The sequence below is a fragment of the Saimiri boliviensis genome, chromosome 7, assembly GCF_048565385.1.
Source record: "Saimiri boliviensis isolate mSaiBol1 chromosome 7, mSaiBol1.pri, whole genome shotgun sequence".
In the NCBI taxonomy this organism is placed as follows: Eukaryota; Metazoa; Chordata; class Mammalia; order Primates; family Cebidae; genus Saimiri; species Saimiri boliviensis.
Genome location: NC_133455.1, coordinates 124,832,783 through 124,853,898, shown reverse-complemented (window position 1 = coordinate 124,853,898; position 21,116 = coordinate 124,832,783).

Sequence of the window (21,116 nt, the reverse complement as noted above, 5' to 3'; positions counted from 1 at the left end):
CTGTTCTGCTCCATTGGTCTACATGTCTGTTTTGGTATCAGTACCGTGCTGTTGTGGTTACTGTAGCCTTGAAATCAGGTAGAATGATTTCAAGCTATTGATATGATTTACAAAGTTCTTGTGCTGTGTTTTTCAGCTCCATCAGGTCATTCATGTTCTTCTCTAAGCTGGTTATTCTAGTTAGCAATTAGTCTAACTTTTTTGAAGGTTCTTAGCTTCCTTGCATTGAGTTAGAACATGCTCCTTTAGCTCAGAGGCATTTCTTATTGCCCACCTTCTGAAGCCTACTTCTATAAATTCGTCAAACTCATTCTCCATCCAATTTTTTTCCCTTGCTGATGAGGAAATGTGATTCTTTGAAGGAGAAGAGGTGTCCTGGCTTTGGAATTTTCAGACTTTCTGAGCTAGCTTTTTCTCATCTTCATGGATTTATTTACCTTTGGTCTTTGAGGTTGGTGACCTTCAGATGGGGTTTTTGTGTGGACGTCCTTTTTGTTGATGTTGATGCTTTTCCTTTCTGTTTGTTAGTTTTCCTTCTAAGAATCAGGTCCCTTTGCTGTAGGTCTGCTGAAGTTGCTGGAGGTCCACTCCAGACCCTGTTTGCCTTACCAGTGGAGGCTGCAGAACATCAAAGATTGCTGCCTGTTCCTTCCTCTGGAAGCTTCATCCCAGAGGGGCACCCACCAGATGCCAGCCAGAGCTCTCTTGTAACTGATGTCTGTCAATCCCTGCTGGGAGGTGTCTCCTCATCAGGAAGCACAGGGGCCCGGGACCCAGTTGAGGAGCCAGTCTGTCCCTTAGCAGAGCTTGAATGCTGTGTTGGGAGATCTGCTGCTCTTTTCAGAGCTGGCAGGCAGGAATGTTTAAGTTTGCTAAAGCTGTATCCACAGACACCCCTTCCCCCAGGTGCTCTGTCCCAGGGAGATGGGAGTTGTATCTATAAGCCCTTGACTGGGGCTGCTGCCTTTCTTTCAGAGATGCCCTGCCCAGAGAGGAGGAATCTAGAGAGACAGTCTGGCTACAGTAGCTTTGTTGAGCTGTGGAGGGCTCCACCCAGGTCAAACTTCCTGGGGGCTTTGCTTACACTGTGAGAGGAAACTGCCTACTCAAGTCTCAATAATGGCAGAAGTCCCTTCGCCCTCCAAGCTCAAGTGTCACACATCAACTTCAGACTGCTGTGCTGGCAGTCAGAATTTCAAGCCATTGGATCTTAGCTTGCTGGGCTCTGTGAGGTTGGGATCCTCTGAGCTAGACCACTTGGCTCCCTGGCTTCAGCCCCCTTTCCAAGAAAGTGAAGGGTTCTGTCTTGCTGGAATCCCAGGCACCACTGGGGTATGAAAAAAAATTCCTGCAGCTAGGTTGGTGTCTGCCCAAATGCCCAGGGACCTGGTGGTGTAGGCACCCAAGGGAATCTTCTAGTCTGCAGGTTGCAAAGACCACGGGAAAAGCATAGTATCTGGGCCGGAGTGAACTGTTACTCACAGCACAGTCCCTCATGGCTTCCCTTGGCTAGAGGAGGAATTCCCCAACCCTTTGTGCATCCTGGGTGAGATGATCCATGCCCCACCCTGCTTTGGCTCATCCTCCATAGGCTGCACCCACTGTCTAACCAACACAAATGAGATAAGCCTCGTACCTCAGTTGGAAATGCAGAAATCACCTTCCTTCTTCATTGATCTCACTAAGAGCTGCAGACCAGAGCTATTTCTACTCAGCCATCTTGCTGTCCACCCCATGGTGAGCAGGTTTTTTGTTGTGCTGCTAGATTTGGTTTGCCTGTATTTTATGGAGGATTTTTCACATCGATGTTCATCAGGAATACTGACCTGAAGTTTTCTTTTTTTGGTGTGTCTCTTCCTGGTTCTGGTATAAGAATGATGCTGGCTTCATAAAATGCTTTAGGGAGGAGGCCTTCCTTTTTAATTGTTTAGAATAGTTTCAGAAGGAATGGTACCATCTCCTTTTTGTATTTCTGGTAGAATTCAGTTGTGAATCTGTCTGTTCCTGGGCTATTTCTTGTTTTGTTTTGTTTTGTTTTGTTGGTAGGCTATTAATTGCTGCCTTAATTTCAGAGCTTATAATTGGTCTATTCAAGGATTCAAATTCTTTATGGTTTAGTGGTAGGATGTATACATCCAGGAATTTCTTAATTTCTTCTAGATTTTCTAGTTTATTTGTGTAGATGTGTTTTTGCTATTCTCTGATGTTAGTTTGTATTTCCGTGGGGTCAGTGGTGATATCTTCTTTATTATTTTTTATTGCTTGTATTTTATTCTTCTCTCTCTTCTTCTTTATCAGTCTAGCTAACAGTCTGTTTTGTTAATGCTTTCCAAAAACCAGCTCCTGGATTTGTTGATTTTTTTGGAGGGTTTTTTTTGTGTGTCTATTTCCTTCAATTGTTTTCTGATCTTAGTTATTTCTTGTCTTCTGCTAGCTTTTATATTAGTTTGCTCTTGCCTCTCTCACTCTTTTAATTGTGATATTAGGGGTCAATTTGAGATCTTTCCAGCTTTCTGATGTGGGCATTTGGTGCTATAAGTTTCCCTCTTAACACTGCTTTAGCTGTGTCCCAGAGATTCTGATACATTGTCTCTTTGTTCTCATTGGTTTCAAATAACGTCTTGATTTCTGCCATAATTTCATTGTTTTCCCAGAAGTCATTAAGGAGCAGGTTGTTCAATTTCAATGAAATGGGGTTGTTTTGAATGAGTTTCTTAATCCTGAGTTCTAATTTGATTGCACTATGGTCTGAGAGACTGCTTGTTATGATTTCAATTCTTTTGCATTTGCTGAGGAGTGTTTTACTTCCAAGTATGTGGTTGATTTTTAGAATAAGTGCCATGTGGCACTAAGATGAATATATATTCTGTTGATTCGTAGTAGAGACTTCTGTAGATGTCTACTAGGTCCACTTGATCCAGAGCTGAATTTAAGTCCTGAATATCCTTGTTAATTTTCTGTCTTATTGATCTGTCTAATAATGACAGTGGGGTGTAAAAGTCTCCCACTACTACTATGTGGGAGTCTAAGTCTCTTTGTAGGTCTCTAAGAACTTGTTTTATGAATCTGCGTGCTCCTGTACTGGATGCATGTATTCAGAATAGTTAACTCTTATTGATGAATAGTTATGTAATGCCCTTTTACCATTATGTAATGCCCTTCATTGTCTTTTTTGATCTTTGTTGGCTTAAATTCTGTTTTGTCAGAGACTGGGATTCAACCCCTGCTTTTATTTTGCTTTTTCATTTGCTTAGTATTTCTCCATCCCTTTATTTGGAGCCTGTGTGTATCTTTGCACATAAGATGAGTCTCCTGAATGCAGCACACTGGTCTTGACATCTTATCCAATTTGCCAGTCTGTGCCTTTTTATTGGAACATTTAGTCCATTTATATTTAAGGTTAGTGTTGTTGTGTGTGAATTTGTTCCTGTCATCATGATGCCATTTGGATATTTTGCACACTGGTTGATGCAGTTTCTTCATAGTGTCATTGGTCTTAATAATGTGATGTGTTTTTGCAGTGGCTGGTACCAGTTTTACCTTTCCATATTTAGTGCTTCTTTCAGGAGCTCTTGCAGGGCAGTCCTGGTGGTGACAAAATCCCTCAGCATTTGCTTGTCTGTAAAGGATTTTATTTCTCCTTTGCTGATGAAGTTTGGTTTGGCTGGATATGAAATTCCGGGTTGAAAATTATTTTCTTTAAGAATGTTGAATATTGGCCCCCCACTCTCGTCAGCTTATAGAGTTTCTGCTGAGAGAGGTCTGTTAGTCTGATGGGCTTCCCTTTGTAGGTGACCTGTTCTTTCTCTTTGGCTGCCCTTAAGTGTTGTATTTTTTTTTTTTTTTTCATTTTGAGCTTGGAGAATCTGATAATTATGTGTTGTGGGATTGATCTTCTTGTGGATTTTCTCAATGACATTCTCTGTATTTTCTGAATTTGACCGTTGGCCTGTCTTGCTAGGAATGGGAAGTTCTCCTGGATAATATCCTAGAGTGTGTTTTCCAGCTTGCTTCTAATCTCCCCATCTCCTTCTGGTACTCCAGTGAATTGTAGGTTCAGTCTTTTTATGAAGTCCAATATTTCTTGGAGGCCTTGTTCATTCCTTTTCATTCTTTTTTCTCTATTCTTGTCTGCATGTCTTATTTCAGTAAGATGGCCTTCATATTCTGATATCCTTTCTTCTGCTTGGTCGATTTGGCTCTTAATACTTGTGTATGCTTCATAAAGTTCTTGTACTGTGTTTTTCATCTCTGTCCGGTCATTTATGTTCCTCTCTAAACTGGTTATTCTAGTTAACAATTTCTCTAACCTTTTATCAAGATTCTTAGCTTCTTTACATTGGGTTAGAACATGTTCCTTTAGTTTATCATAGATTGTATTACCCATCTTATGAAGCCTACTTCTGTCAATTCATCCATCTGATCCAGTTCTGCACCCTTGATAGAGAGTCATTGCAGTCATTTGGCGAAAAGGCACTCAAGCCCTTTGGGTTTTCAACACTTTTGTGTCCATTTTTTTTCTCATCTTTGTGACTTTGTCTAGTTTTGGTCTTTGAGGCTGCTGATCCCTGGATGCAGTTTTTGTGGGGGACTTTTTGTTGTTGTTATTGTTGTCACTTTCTACTTTTTGCCTCCCAATAGTCAGGTCCCTCTTCTGTAGGGCTGCTGCAGTTTGCTGGGGGTTCACATCAGGCCCTATTCATCTGATTTGCTCCCGTGTCTGGAGATTCACTCAAGAAGCCTGAAGTACAGTAAAGATGGGTGCCTGCTCTTTTTTCTAGGACCTCTGACCTCAAGGAGCACCAACCTGATGCCAGCAGGATTGCTCCTGTATAGCGTGTCTGAACACCCCTGTTGGAGGGTCTCACTTAGTTAGGTGGCACGGGGAGCAGGACCCATTTAATGAAGCACTTTGCCCCTTGGTGGGGGCTGTGTTTTGCTGGGGGGAAACCCACTCATCTGGGTTGCTCAGATTCCTCTGAACTACTGGGAGGAGAGGCTAAGTCTGCTGGTCCAAAGACTGTGGCCATCCCTCGAGGCCCCTAGGGGCTCAGGTCCAGGGAGATCTGAATTCTGTCCCTGAGCCTCTGGCTGGAGTTATCGGTGCTCCTTCAGGGAAGCCCTGCCCACTGAGGGAGGATGGGTCAGGGTTAGACCTGACAAGGCACCTGGCTGCAGACTGCCATATCCTGTGTGTTGGGCTGTGGGGACAAGTCTTGGGACCAACTTGTCCAGCCTCCCTGGCTCCAACAGGGGAAAAACACAGCCTGGAACTATAGAAATGTGTCGGGGACCATCCGGGACGGGTAGGCACGTCTGCCGGGGGTCTCTCGACCTGCAAGAGGGTCTCAATACCTGGAAGAGAGAGTGTGCTTGAGCGGGGATCTGGAGGGCTGATAGGCCATGCCTAAACAGCAAACTTTATTTTTCAAGGGTCAGGAATAAATACACTTTCTTCTGCTCTGGTTTATGTCATTGAAAGAGGAAATGCAAATGTATACCTTACATGGCCTATACAAGAGAGAAATCAGATACACAATGGTTGCAAGAGGAAATGCAAATGTATACCTTACATGGCCTATACAATTGAAAAGTCAGATACACAATCAGTGGTTGTAAAAAATAACAGAATTTCCTGTGATCACAAAGCTTGTTTACATCCAGACATTATTCTTCCTGGCTGCAGGTATCTCTGGTTTCATCTTGTTTTAGAACTGAGATGTGAAAAGTTTTTCTAGTTTTGCTCATCAGAATATCTTTTAACCAGATTCTCCTTTGTCTGCTCCTGACTCAACTTATCTCAACTCCCCCATTCAGGAGTCTCTGAGTCAGGGATCAAAGCCATCCTGTATGGTGGCATTTGCTTTGCAAATATCCCGACAGTTAAACCATTACCTGCAGTCAGGCAGGTAAAGAAAAGGTTAAAGCTTATTCTTAAATAAAGAGTCATAAAAAGTTAAAAGCAGGAACCAGTTGCTGGCAAGGGGTCACTCAGTTTAGCAGCAACGCATAGTTTTAGGCCCAAACGATATTGTGGTTGATATTAGAAACTGATCATCCATCTTTAAGTTCCTTTTTCTGGATAGCTCGACTGCCTCCAGTAGGAAACTGTGTTTGGGATCAAACTCACCATATAGTGAGACTCACGCCTTTTGGGGGTCTCACACGGAAATGTTCCCCACAGAAATGGGTGCTGCCCTTCCCCTGCCCAAGGAGCTTAGCATGTTAGGCAGTTGTGAGTCTCAGTGCTGGTTCCTGCCACTCCCCCAAGGAGCTTAAATGGCTTAGCAAGCAGCCACAGTTGGTGCTGGTCGCCCCTCTCCCCAGGGGTTCGGTAAGCTTAGGAAGATTCCAGTTGAGAGCCCGTAGGAATCTGCATGCTCCAGGGTTGAGGTACTAGGCCCCCATGTCATGCTTTGCAAGTGGTATCTTCTGATCTGTGGGTTGCTCAGTTCTGTTAAAAAAAAAAAAGTAGTTGCCCCAGTGGCTGGGTAGCGCACTCCCTCACTGCCTCCCTTGGCTGCAGAGAGAATGTGGCTCTCAGGTGGGCTGCCACGTCACACGGCTCTTCCTTCTATCAGTGGGTCACGCCAGACTTCTAGTCTTTTTTTTTTTTTCTTTTCTTTTCTGAGACAGACTCTTACTCTGTAGCCAGGCTGTAGTGTAGTGGAGCAATCTCAGCTCACTGCAACCTCTGCCTCCTGGGTTCCAGCAATTCTTCTGCCTCAGCCTCCCAAGTAGCTGGGATTATGGGCATGTGTCACCACAGCCAGCTAATTTTTGTAGTTTTAGAGGTAGGGTTTCACCATATCTGTCAGGCTGGTCTAGAACTCCTGACCTCAGGTGATCCACCTGCCTCTGCCTCCCAAAATGCCGGAATTAAGATGTGAGCCACTGCGCCCGGCCACTAGTCAATTTTGATGAGATAACCTGGATACCGTGGTTGCGGATGAAGGATCCACACATGCTTATTACGGTTCTTTTTTTTTTTTTCATGGAGCCTCCTGATGGTGCTGCTTCTAGTTGGCCATCTTGGCCCTGGCACCATTACTTTTAAAAATTAAATTAAGACCAGGCACGGTGGCTCGTGCCTGTAATCCCAGCACTTTGGGAGGCCAAGGTGGGTGGATCACAAGGTCAGGAATTCAAGACCAGCCTGGTCAAGATGGTGAAACCCCATCTCTATTAAAAATACAAAAATTAGCCGGGCGCGGTGGCAGATTCCTGTAATCTCAGCTATTTGGGAGGCCGAGGCAGAGAATTGCTTGAACCAGGGAGGTGGAGGTTGCAGTGAGCAGAGAACGCATCACCGCACTCCGGCCTGAGCCCACAGAGGGAGGCACCATCTCAAATAATAATAATAATAATAATAATAATTAAATTAAATGTAATGACAAAAACTGCAATGACTTTTGCTCTAACTTAATATGTGCCTGGGGTTGCAAGTTCCCATCTAATCTAGAAAGACTGTGAGTCTCTTCTTAGAATTTTTTATTGTGTCTATTTATGGAGCACAATATGATGCTTTGATCTATGTATACATCACAGAAAAACTCAGTCATGCTAATTACTGCATTCATCACCTCACCAACTTATTTTAATGGTGAGAATGTCAAAAATCTATTCTATTAGCAATCTTGAAATGTACAATACATTATAATTAACTGGGGCCACCATGCAGCACCTTGAGACCATATTTAGAACCTCCGGAAGGCCTCCACCATCCTAGCACCTGGCCACCTGGTCTTTTGAGGCCTCCTCTCAAATACACAGAATGCTCATGTCAGCATCTTACCAAGGTCGTGGGAAACTGATCATCACCGTGCAGCAATGTGAGGCATGCCTCTGTAAAAGTCTGCCAAACCTTTTAGTTGCTCTGCTCCTCTGTATAGAAAGGCAAGGTTAGATTTTGTTTTAAAGAACCTCCATCTCGGCTTCCAAAAAACATGTTTAAAGTCAATGTTAAAAACATCATCTCAGCCGGGCGCGGTGGCTCAAGCCTGTAATCCCAGCACTTTGGGAGGCTGAGGCGGGTGGATCACGATGTCAAGAGATCGAGACCATCCTGGTCAACATGGTGAAACTCCGTCTCTACTAAAAATACAAAAAAAAAAAAAATTAGCTGGGCATGGTGGCGTGTGCCTGTAATCCCAGCTACTCGGGAGGCTGAGGCAGGGGAGTTGCCTGAACCCAGGAGGCGGAGGTTGCGGTGAGCCGAGATCGCGCCATTGCACTCCCGCCTGGGTAACAAGGGCGAAACTCCGTCTCAAAAAAAAAAAAAAAATGTCATCTCACAATTAGGCAAAAACATGTTGCTATGTGTTTAGAATTTATAAAGGCATGACACATAATTCTTCAATGTTACTAAAGAGAAACACTTAAATGCAAATTTAGGGCAAGTAATTCATTACTGTATACTAGAATATAATGTATCCTATACAAGGATACTAAGTTAAAAAATAAAAGTTGCAAAGAAATCAGCAAAATTTAAGAAACATAAATGACCAATAACGAGCAAAACATTTCTTGTTAAGTAGCAGTAAAAGGGAGCTTTTACCACTTGAAGAAGTTAAAAATAAGATTGTACTCTAAGAGTACAATCACTAACCAGAAGAAAATGGATCCGAATTGAGCAGATTTCTCATTCTCAGCACTCTTAACATTTGGGCTGGATAATTCTTTTGTGGGTCTGTCCTGTGCATCACAGAATGGACAGTAGCATCCCTGGTCTGTACTCACTAGCAGAGAGCAGCACTCCCATCAACAATCCTTCCAAACTGTGACAACAAAAAATGTCTCTAGACCCTGCCAACATTCTTCTGGGGGGAAAATTGTCCCCCGTTGAGAACTCCTAGAATAGAGAAACATCAAATTAAAAAGAAAGACTTTAGAACTTATAAATCTTGACTTCAACTAAATATCTAAACCTGTCTAAAAATAAAGAGAGGGATAGCAGAGAAGACAACTTGTGAAGTGCCCATCCAAGTATTTCCAGGTGTCTTTTTGTCCCTTTAAGCAGTAAGAAGGTAAAACCCCTCTGGAAGACATGGCAATAGCTGTATGCATTTGGGCACTCTATGTTCCTGACTCCCCTTGTTCTTGATTTTTTTCACCAAATAACCCTCTAATTATCCATTATTACCCGAAATAGCTTTTACACTGTAAGACAATTCACTGGCCAGAAGATGGAAATAAACCTCTTGTCCACCTAACAGCAACATTTTTGTTTGCATAAGAGTGAATTGACATTGTAATTTATCTCATTTTCTGTGAGTTTGGTTAGCATAAGTCATTATCTGTTACTCTGACCTATACTGGGATCTCAACGAATACTAAAGTTTTGAGCCTTTAAAATATAATGAGTTTAACAAGATGACAACATATCTGTGAAACCTCTTAGAAGCCAACCAGACATCTTCTTCTGGCTATCTGTTGTGTATCACACCATTCCAGAATTTAGTAGCTTAAGTCAACAATCATTTTGCTATTCATAATTCTCTAGGTGAGAAATTCTGGCAGGGCTCAAGGGGACACATGATATCACTGAATTCACTCATGTCTAAAACCACATTGCTGCTGGGAACCTGGGTGCTTGGTGCTCTTCCAGTTGATCTTTTTCTCTATCAGGATAGTCTGCCTTCTGTGGCATTGCACAGTTCTGAGAGTACAAAAGTAGAAGCTTCTAAGTTTCTTTAAGGCTTTCCTTGGTCTGGAAGTGATACACAATCACTGCAGTTATATACTGTTAATCACAGCAAGTCACTGGTCCAGCTTGGATTCAATGACAGGAGGAATATACCTCAAATTGTGATGGAAATACTGGCAAAGTCACATTTCAAAAGTGCATGTGGGATTCGAGGGAATATTGTGGCTATTGGAAGCAATGTACCATATTGGCACAAAATAATCTCCATAAGATTCATAGAAAATCTATGACGTTTTTAAGAGAAGTGTATTCAAGAAAGCTCCACCAGTTTGTATTTTAGGACAGAGGCCAACAAAAATGAAGAGGTCTCTGGGCCTCCAATTTTCTTTGGGAAGAAAGCAGGCTAAAAAAAGCTGCCCAGCTGAAGACACAGCCTGTTTCTTAAAAAAAAAAAAAAAAAAAAAAAGAAAGGTATTTCAAAGAGCAAAGTCCAGAGAGCAGAGCTAAGACCTGAAGAAAACAATAAATTGGGGAACCATTTCCAGAGAGCAGAAATTGACTCTAATTAAGGAATAGTGATTAATCCTGGAGTCAGGGAAGCTGAGAGTATATGTCTGGATTTCAGGATTGCTCTGAATCAGTGAATGCTTTGTGCTTCTCAACATCCCCTTTCTTGAAGGGAGTGTCCCTGTTATACCCTTGTGTGTTGTGTGTATTGGGCAGGCAATTTGTTCTTTCAGTTCACAGATCTCTACAGGACTCTCATCCACATTTGGATCTGCCAGAAGTCCCATCAGTAGGTGAGGTCTCTTTCCCCTCCCCCTTGAATCTGGGCAGGTCTATTGTTGCTTTGACCAATAGAATATGGTGGAAATTGTGCCATGTGACTTCTATACCAAGAGCTTATGAGGTCTTACAGATTTCACTTTTGTGCTTTTGAATCCTCGACCACCAAGTGAGGAAGTCCAACCTAACCTACTGGGAAGGGAGACTGAGTAGAAGAGTATAAAGATGTCCTGGAAGACTGCCAGCATCATGTGCCCACATATGTGACTAAGGACATCTTGGATCCTCTAATCCCAGTGATACCCAGTCCACACCAAGCAGGACAGAGTTAAGCCATTCCAGCTGAGCCTTGTCCCAGCTGTGGATCTGCAAAATCATGAGCAAAGTAAATGCCTACTATTTTAAGCCACTATATTTTGGGATAGTTTGTTACATCAAAATAAAAAGTGAAATACTTCTCATTCTTACAAATATGCCTTTTCTTTATTTATGAAAATAAAATTTGTTTAGAGACAGGGTCTCACTGTCATCCAGGCTGGAGTGCAGTGGCACCATCATAGCTCACTGCAACCTTGAACTCCTGGGCTCAAGCGATCTCATGTCAGCCTTCCAAGTAGTTGGGACCACAGGCACTCAGCTAATGTTTTTGTAGAGGTTTCTTGCTATGCTGCCCAGATTGACCTCAAGTAATCCTTCCATCTCAGCCTCCCAAAGTGCTGAGATTACAGCTGTGAGCCACTGCACCTGGCCCCAATATGCCTTTTTAAAAACGTTTACAAATTTCCCTTTCTCCTGAATATTTTAAAGAAGTGCTTGAAACTTGCAACTTCCAAGCAATGTATAGGCTATTCCTTTACTAAAACAATGAATATCAGAAACAATGACACAAAGGGGCACCCCAATCCCACTAACACAACAACCAAAACTGAGTAGACCAATACAACTGAAGACCTATAGCCTAGAGTAGATTCAGACAGGCATGGAAGCTACCACTGTAGATGTCCAGGGCTTAGAACCCTTCTCTCCCCACTCTACTCTTCATCAGGAAAATGCTGATGAAATAAGTCACAATAATTCTGGGAGACTCATTCTTATTCTTCCCCATATCCCTGTCAATCCCAGAAATTACTCCCTGACTTGACCACCACTATCTGTGTCCTGTCTGCTTCTGCTTGTGGTGTGCTGTGGAAACTGTTGAAGTCCCCAGGATCTCAACCAACAGGAAAGATAGCAGACCACTAGCTCTCTTGGCTTTGAGAAAGGTCACTAATTGTGGCTCTCTGCTTACAGATGAATTTTGGGTTGGCTTTAACCTCTGTGGTTGCCACCAATAAATCAACTGTCAAGCATTGTGCCCTGAGGTGCACTGGCCTTCCAGATTGCTGAGACTTAAAACAGGCCCTGATTTTCCATGGTGGGGTCTATTCCATGACAAGAGTGGGGAAAAGGGGTGAAGTGAAGAAGTCTGTGTTGTAGGTTTGAGAGCAGCAGATACATTGCGTGGCCTGCTTATTTTGTCCAGGGACACAGAAGCGGTGGAAGGCTTCTGTCTCTCAGACTTACTATCTACATTTTACACAGGGTTGAAAATAGCCTTACTTGACATAAACTAAAGTTCAAACAAGGAGCCAGGCAGCAGCAATTCTGGGAACTTGTCCTAAGCTGTGGAGAGTACAGAATGATTTCTTTTGGAATCTGATGAGAAATAGAGGAACTAGAAACCAATGGTATGAAAATATCACCAAGACTGAAGATTAATTCTGCAATAGAGCTGTCATCCTCTGAGAATCTGTAGACCTGGGCTTGAATCCCAGCTTGGCTGCTAACCTCAGCTGGACTTTCTGCATTTCTTGATGATTCCTTTATACCCAGTGATTTCTCTCCTTAAGCCCATTACTAGACCCCACTCCCCACTTGCAGCACCACAAACTTGATTCTACTTTCTTAAAAACTGAAGCTCTCGATAATAAAATCTTCAATGTTATGGCCCCTCCACTACCACACTCCTTCACATTTATCAGCTCTTTCTTATGGTTAGCTTCTTACCTTTCGGGTCCGTAGGAAGGCGTCCCTTTTCAATTCACAGTTCCCTCGTGCTTGCGGCTCTTGATCCCATCTTTTGCTGCTCCCACAGGAATTTATTTCACCAGCTGCCTCTTTCTTTGCTGTGTCTCCCACCTCTTATTCTCTCCTGGCTCTTTGCCCTCTGCTAATAACCATGCCTAAGTCTCTCTCCTCTTCATAAAATTCCACTCTTGACTCTGTATCCTCTTTCAACTAACAACCAGTCTCTCATCCTCCTGAAAAAAAATCTGTGTTTCTGGAATAGATGTCTACACTCCTTGTCTCCACCACTTCACAACCTAGTGACTCCTCAACCCACTTCAGTCTGGTCTTCCTCACTGGTCTGTTTAGACGGCCCTTGTCAAGGTCAATACGGGGCCAGGCTCATTCTGCCACACTTGTTACATTTGTCACCCTTTTGTTCTTCTGCATTTAACATTGTGATCAAGGATCCCTACTCACTTGGTGGCTGTGGTATTTGTCTCTTTCGGTTTGGCTTCTTCCTCTCTAGTGATCTCTCTCTTTGATTTCTTCATAGAAGACACCTCAACCTCCCCATTAAATGTGCTCTCCTCAGAAATAAGGCCTTGATCCATTATTATTCTTTCAGTAAATGTTTTTGTACTATCTTGGTAACTCGCTGTATTAAGGACTCCATACATGTTGAGATTATTATCTCCAGCCCTAATCTCTTTTCTGGGAGCACACTTGCCCTCCAGCTGCCTCTGGTCATAGCAGAACTATTCCTTTCTCCCTGACTTTCTCATCCTGTTTCTTGTTCCACTGTCATCCCACTTCCTCAGCCCATAATTATGCCATCTATCTTGCCACCTTCGTGAGAAACTTGAAATCATCCTATACACGTTTTCCTCTCCTCTCCTCCACACCTAATCAGTCGTCAAGTCCAGCTCACTTTGCCTCTTAAACAGCTTTCAAATCGGTCCCTCTTCTCTCCACTTCTGCTTCTGCTGCCCTCATTCAGATCCTCATGAGGTCTTACACAGCTCATTGACATTGGATACCTTTTGAAATCCTTCTTTCCATGTTACTCCTTCAAAATCCACTCCCCAAAGGAAGGCAGACTGTTCCCATTAAATGTAGACATGTTATTCTCATGCTTAACCTTCAATGGCTCTCTATTATCTGTAAAAATAACTCCAATCTTTTTGCCAAGGCATAAAAGCCTTATCTAATCTCATCCCCTGACACTCCCCATTCTTGTGCTGTATGTTCCCACGTTGACAAACTTCTGGTGGTTCCCCCATACTCACCTTTGTCGTGCCCACCTGTGCTTTTGCTTGGAATGAGATCTTTCTCCCTTCCACTGCCTGGCTAACTCATTCTCCCCTAGAGGCAAATTCAAGCTTCATCTTCTGTAAGAAGCTTCCTCCAAATCTGCAGCTTGGACTCAGCGTCTCTCCTCTGCCCTCACAGTGTCTCAGTCTTAATATGCACCCCTCTCTCACTCTCTCATACATTCCCTGCCACTTTATATCTACATGTTTTGAGGATGTGTTTGTCTCCCTCACAATATGACAGGCTGCTTAAGAATAGGGACTAATTCATCACTACGGTCCGGTAATGAGCATATGGTCTAGGCACGGGAGGTACTTGTTAAATGTTTAAATGGAACGGAGCTATCTGAATGACCTTAGTCTCCTCCCCTACCCAAGCCTCCGATTCTTCATCTGTAAATGAGAAGAGTTGAATTACATGATCTCCATTAAAAGGTTTCCTTCCTCTATCACATCCTGTGGTTTTGTGTGATTCTGAGCAGGGAAGTGTTGGCAGGACAGAATTGTCCAAATGCCTTCTTTATTAGCCTACTGCCTCTGTAGTGAATTTTTTAAAAGCAGATTTAAAAACAGAACAAAAAATAGCTGACATTTGCCATATGCCACTTGGCGTAAGCACTATCGAAGACCCTTTGAATGTAATAACCTATTTGATATTCATACCTACTCTACGAGTGGGTATTATTGTTATCCTCCTTTTCACTTGAAGAAACTGAGGTACAGGGTAACCTTACTAAAGTTACATGAGTAGAAAAAGGCAGAGTGCCGGCCTGAATGTCTGGCATGAGAGTCTGCACTCATAGCATTACACTGTAATACATAGACACATAGATGCAGAGATGCACAGACAGATTGATTGCTATAACTAAGAGAGAAGGGGAGTTACAACCCCCCTCCTCACTCTGTTACTCACTCCCTGATGCCCACATGGAGCCTGACTTAGCTCAGCACCTGGATAAGCAGTTGCACAGTGGTATTTAAGCCACTCGTAGCCTTCTAGGCATTGTGTTGGTGAAAAAAAAAAAAAAAGGAAGACTTTGTAAAATTGGACTTTATAAGGCGTCTTTGGGCATAATGAATTCCTCCTGCATTTGTCATCATAGTGCTAATTAAGCTACATTTTGTGGGCTTTAAAGTGACACTGGCCAGAATTTCTCAGATATTTTATTGTAATTCAGCATTAGTCAGGCTTGAGTTAATGGACACGGGCGGCTTTATTCACCCTGGATTGGGTCTCGTCATGGCTTTACATCTTTTGATATTCATCCTCGTGACACTAATCAGCAAGTATTGATTTAGACATTGTACATTTCCATAGGAATTCCATTTTAATTCAGCATTAGAGTGCCATTAAAATGTAAAGGAAAGGGCACACGAAAGTCGCCTTAAAGCATTGCTGTCTTAGGAATTCTGCTGGGTTTGGTCCTTCTGCCAGCTCCACTTGGGGTGGGACAAAGACCCAGGCCCAAGGGAGGGAGCAGCCTTCCTTTTGATTCATACTGAGGCCCGCTAACTGCTTTATGGCATGGCCCCTTGGCCAACATTTGGAGAGTGGTGATGGACAGTGACTTGAGATTTGGGGGGACGCACTCTTTGGTCTCTGTCCACTGAGGATTCTGCTGGAACCTGCATCTTCTCACAGCATTCTTATGATGCTCAGATGAAGGTGGTAGTGGGGAAGGAGGGGGTTGATGTGGAAATGGGTAAGTCAGTTCAGCCTGATGATTGGACAGAGAATATGGAGTGAGAATTCAAAGCCTTTCTCACCCTGAATCTTCCCCACCCCCAAAAGCAATGAATCTCAAGGAGGTTTGTGGAGTTCGACTGTGTCTTAAAAGTCCTGTGTTTCCTCATTACTCTCTCTGTAAGATTGTATTAGTCACAACTCTCTAGAGAAACAGAACTAATTGTGTGTGTGTGTGTGTGTGTGTGTGTGTGTGTGTGTGTGTGAAGACCTTTATTACAAGGAAAGTACTCATGTGATTATGGAGATTGAGAAGTCCCAATATCTGTAGGTGACAAGCTGGAGTCTCAGAAGAGCCAGTAGTGTAAGCTCCAGTCTCAGCACCCAGGAAGAGCCAATGCTTCAGCTTGAGTCCAAAGGCAGGAAGAGGCTGACATCCTAGTGCAAGCAGTCAGGAGGGAGGCGTTCCCTCTTACTCACAGGTGGGTTGGCCTTTTTGTTCTCTTCAGGCCTTCAGCTGATTGGATGAGGCCACCCACATTAGGGAGGGCAAACTGGTCTACTCAGCCCACTGATTCAAAGGCTCATCTCATCCAGAAACACCCTCGTAGTCACGCCCAGAACCATGTTTTACTAGATATCTGGCTCCCTGTCACCCAGGGAGGCTTACCCATAAAATGAATAATCACAGAGACCAATAGACAGGCTTTCTTGGCTTGTTTACCCCTTAGATGTCTTCGTATCTTTGGCTTGCCCAGATCATACTGTCAGTACGCTTCCTTTTCCATGAGGTATTCTCCCCTGGACTCAGGAATGTCGAAGATTGCTGTCAGGAACTAGAAGCTAGTAGGGTGTTAAGAAACAGATTTTCCCTCAGAGCCTTCAAAGAGAAACCAAACTTGCACGCACCTTGATTTCAGATGTCTGACCTCCGGAGCTGGGAGAGAATATATTTCTATGGTTTTAAGCCACCTGGCTTGGGGTATTTTGTCTTGACAGCCCTGGGAAACTGATGTAGGTGCTAAGGCAAGACACATCTCACCTTCCTACCACTGGGAATAAGGCTCTCTGTTGCCTACAGGCTTAGGTCCAAACTCCCTGGCAGCCTTGCCAGGCAGCTCTATGGGCTGTGCCCTGCACACTCCTCCAGCTCAATCTCCTGTGTTACCTACTTCCACACAGCCCACAACACACAGTATGCTCTATCATTTTCCTGAAGGTGCCAAACTATCTTACCCCTTTGCACATGCTCTACCCAGCTTCTCTTACCTTCTTTGTCCTTACGGAAAACCAACCATGTCCTCTTGAAAGCCTTCCTCAACCCACCCAGAGCAGGGTCTATTGTTCCATCTCTGTGCTACCTCTTTACCTTTTGCCTGCTTAAACACCTCTCCATTACAGCTCTCATTGCACTGAATAGTAACTATAATTATACACCTGTCTTGTTCCATTGCCTGGCTTCCCCATAGGCTCTCAACAAATACATGTTTATATATTTTTTAATTGCAGTGGATTTAGGGGTACAAGTGGTTTTTGGTTACGTAAGGTGAGATTTGAGATTTTAGTGCACCCATCGCCTGAGTCATGCACATCGTATTCAATATATAGTTTTTTTATCCCTGACCCTCCTTCCCATCCTCCCCCTTCTGAGTCTCCAATGTCCATTATACCACTCTGTATGCCTTTGCACACCCATAGCTTAGCTTCCACTTGTAAGTGAGAACATACGGTATTTAGTATCCCATTTCTGAGTTACTTCACTTAGAATAATGCCCTCCAGCTCCATTCAAGTTGCTGCAACTCGACATTATTTCATTTTTTATGGCTGAGTAGTAGTCTATGATGTATACATACTACATTTTGTTTTTCACTCTTTGGTTGATGAACACTTCGGTTGGTTCCATATCTGGTAAACATCTCTTTACAGGAGGTTGATTGGTTAATTGAGAGGATGAAAATGGAGCCTTATTTATCTCTGAGTCTCCTGAGCCTAGCAAAATGCCAGAATGTAGTAAATGCTCAATGAATGTTTGTGAGGTGAGTGAGAGTAGGGCCAGCTCTTTGAGAAACAGCTGTGTTTAGGAGATAAGGAACCAGAGAGGGACAGAAGGAGGCAGCTCTTCCCTGCATGCACTACTTTGCCTGTGGTCTAGATGACTACCTTCTTCCTTCATTGTCCACTTGTTCCCCTGTGTCTGACACATGGTGGACATTCAGTATAGAATTGCTGCAGAAAAGAAGGAAGAGGGTAAGTTATAGTAGGAAAATATCTTGCCATGGATGCCAAAGAAGGAGGACACAGGTTTACCTGGAGCTTCACCATTCATCCTTTATGGGCCCTTAAAACAGATCTGATGGTGGACAGATAGGCTGAGCATAAGACAGATCTGATGGTGGACAGATAGGCTGAGCATTTAGTGTTCTCCCCAGAAGCCTATGAATCTCCGGTGCAGCTGTCTCTGCAGACCTGTAGCCTCATTTAAAAGTTCTCTTGGAAAGAATAATCATAGAATTACAAAATTTTGGAGTTAAAAGATCCATTAGATAATATCTAGACTCAAAGATTCAGAATTTTAGAATTATAAGGAATGTTGGAGGTCACTTAGTTTCTGCTGCATCTGTGTCTTGCCTATGTTAATGTGTAAGAAACTAAGGCCCAGAAAAAAAGGTGACTTACTAAAGACCATACAGCTTATTGCCTTTGGTTTCTGTGACCAGTTCTCCTGCTATTTTGATATCTGCCTAGCATTGATGTTTTATCCAAAAGCTGAATAAACTACATCCAAGAGCAAGAATTTTTCACAGATGGCACCGTGGTCTTTTCCAGACTTCATGCACCCTCTTCAGCAGCCTTTAATCTTTTTCTGACCTTAGAATGAGCTCAGGGACCATTGTGAGTAATGAACAATTTATAGAAACAGAGTAAGCATTGCAAAGGCCTAAGGGGGAGACGGATGAGAGAGAGCTCCTTCTTTGGAGCTGTAAGAACAAGTTTTAAAGAGAAAGTGCTGGTGCTGAGATGAAGGCTGCCAGTAGGAGACAGTGGGAGTGGTGACTGAGAATGACAGGAAGGCAGGTATACATGGGGGCAGTGGGCAGTGTTCCTTCCCTGGGCTCAATAAGAATGGCCAACAGATGATAAAAAGGTGCTCAACATTGCTCGTCATCAGGGAAATGCAAATTAAAGCCACAATGAGATGTCATCACACCTGATAGAATCCCTATTATAAAAAAGACAACAGATAACATGTGATGGTGAAGATATGGAGAAAAGGGAACCCTTGCACCCTCTTGGTGGAAATTTAAGTTGGGGCACCCATTATGAAAAGCAATGTGGGGGTTCCTCAAGAAATTAAAACTAGAACTATTGTATGACCCAGGATTCCAACATCTCGGTATGTATCCAAAGGATATGAGATTAGTATGTCAAAGAATCGTCTGCATTCCCATGTGCATTGCAGCATTATTTACAATAACCAAGATGTGTAATCAACCTAAATGTCCATCAGTGGGTGAATGGATAATGAAGGTGTAGATTATATATACAATGGAAGACTGTTGCCTTAAAGGAAATTTTGCCATTCACAACAGCACAGATGAACCAGGAGGATATTATGCTAAGTGAAATAAGACACAGAAATAAGGCCAGGCATAGAAAGACAAATACTGTGTGATCTCACTCATATGTGGAATCTAAAAAAGTCAGACTCACAGAAGTAGGATGATGGCATCCAGGGGCTGGCAGGAGAGGAAATATAGAGATGTTGGTCAAAAGGCACACACTTGCAGTTTGTTATAAGATGAATAAATTCTGGAGACCTAATGTACGGTACGTGTGCACTGTAGTTAATCATACTATACTGCATACTTGAAATTTGGTAAAAAATTAGATCTTGAGTGTTTTACCATGAAAAAAATAGTAACTATGTAAGGTGATGGATATGTGAGTTAGTTTGATTGTAGCAATGATTTCATGATGTATATATATATCAAAACATCAAGGCATACACCTTAAACATGTACAATTCTTATTTGTCAATTATACCTCAATAAAGCTGGGAAAAAATAAAACAAAGCAAAAGAATAAAGTGAGTTGCTTAATAGCTGGGAAGCAGGGCAGGGCCCCCACCACCCCTCCAGCTCCTCTGTCTGCCCCCAGCATCTGGGAGTGCAGTTGCTCTCAGGAATGTTGCTTGCGGATTTTCCAGCCATTGGCTTCTACCTCTTTCTTTCTCTGGCTTTTGTAGTCTTCTTTGTTGGCATGTATGCTTATGAAACCAAGGAAGGCAATAGGCCCGTGTTGGCCCAGCACAAGATCCAGGACTTGGGAGCAAAATGAAAGAAGGCATCCACTTTTGGGGCCAACTCTGCACTAGCACAACCCTGAGGGCCAGGTCCACCCTGACTCTTACCCCCTAGGAAGCCCAGTCCCTGCTCAGCACTGCCTGTGTCTGGGTAAGAGTGTCCTGTTCTGTGATTCAGTATTAGGAAGCACTCTTGCCTGTAGATATAATTTCTCCAATAACAGTTGTATCACAATAATAGAAATAATATTTTTTCTCTTGTCTGCATTGGAGAAGAGTATCTGAGAGGTGGTATTGCATAGTGCAAGTCTGGGCCATCATGCAGAAAGATACCATCCCAAATGCCATAATCCTGAATGTGGAAATCTGGAAAGGTCAAAATCTCAGAAATACAACTGTATAAAATGTAACCATAAAAATTATTTAAAAGATATATATTTACATTTTTACTGGGGAATTTATTTGAGAAACATAAAAGCAGGACAGAACATTTCATAGGCCGTTTTATACAATAAAATATGTAATAATGACATACATTTTTTGCAAACATAAACACTCAGGTATACTAATGATAGTTGCATGGATGTAATAGCTATGAGCAGATGAACCGAATTCATAAAGAAATTGCCTATATAAATGTGATCGTCTGAAATACTGTAATAGACAGTCTAAGTCTCTTGACAAGACTCAAAAACCGCAGTGGGTCACAAACAGCATATGCAGTTACCCAAAGAGCGGAGATCACAAAATGTTATCTCTCCGAAATGCAGATGTACAAAAAGAACATCTCTTCATTTATAGAGGAAATTTCAGCATTCTTATGTGTATGCATAATGTTTGCACACAAAGTTAACATTATGATAATGTATTTTCGTGAAGTCAAATTTGCCAAAAATGCATAAAATGCATTAGAACCCTCCAAATGTCTTCACATTGTTTATATCTCCAGTATTGGAAACAATTTGAGAGTGAAATACATGGCGCAGTGAATGTAAAAAGTAACGCTAACAATTTAAAATAGTGGGGGAAAAAAACCTACAAAAAGAAACAAAATCCCTCCCCGACCCCCCAAAAAAAACCCTTAAAATTCAACACATGAAAAAGTCTATTACAGGGATAGATGATGGCAATTGCATGGAGGGAGTCTATGAGAGTTGACTGATTTTAACGATTTTTCACTACATTTGGAAGCCTTGCATTGCTTCAATAGTTGCTTTTTATCTTTTATAGTATGGGTCTCCTTGGAAAATAGGTTCACGTTTGTTTTCTACGTGGTGCTACTCTTTCTGTAATTCTTCTGTGAGTCAATATACACTGACAAACATTTTCTTTTTCTT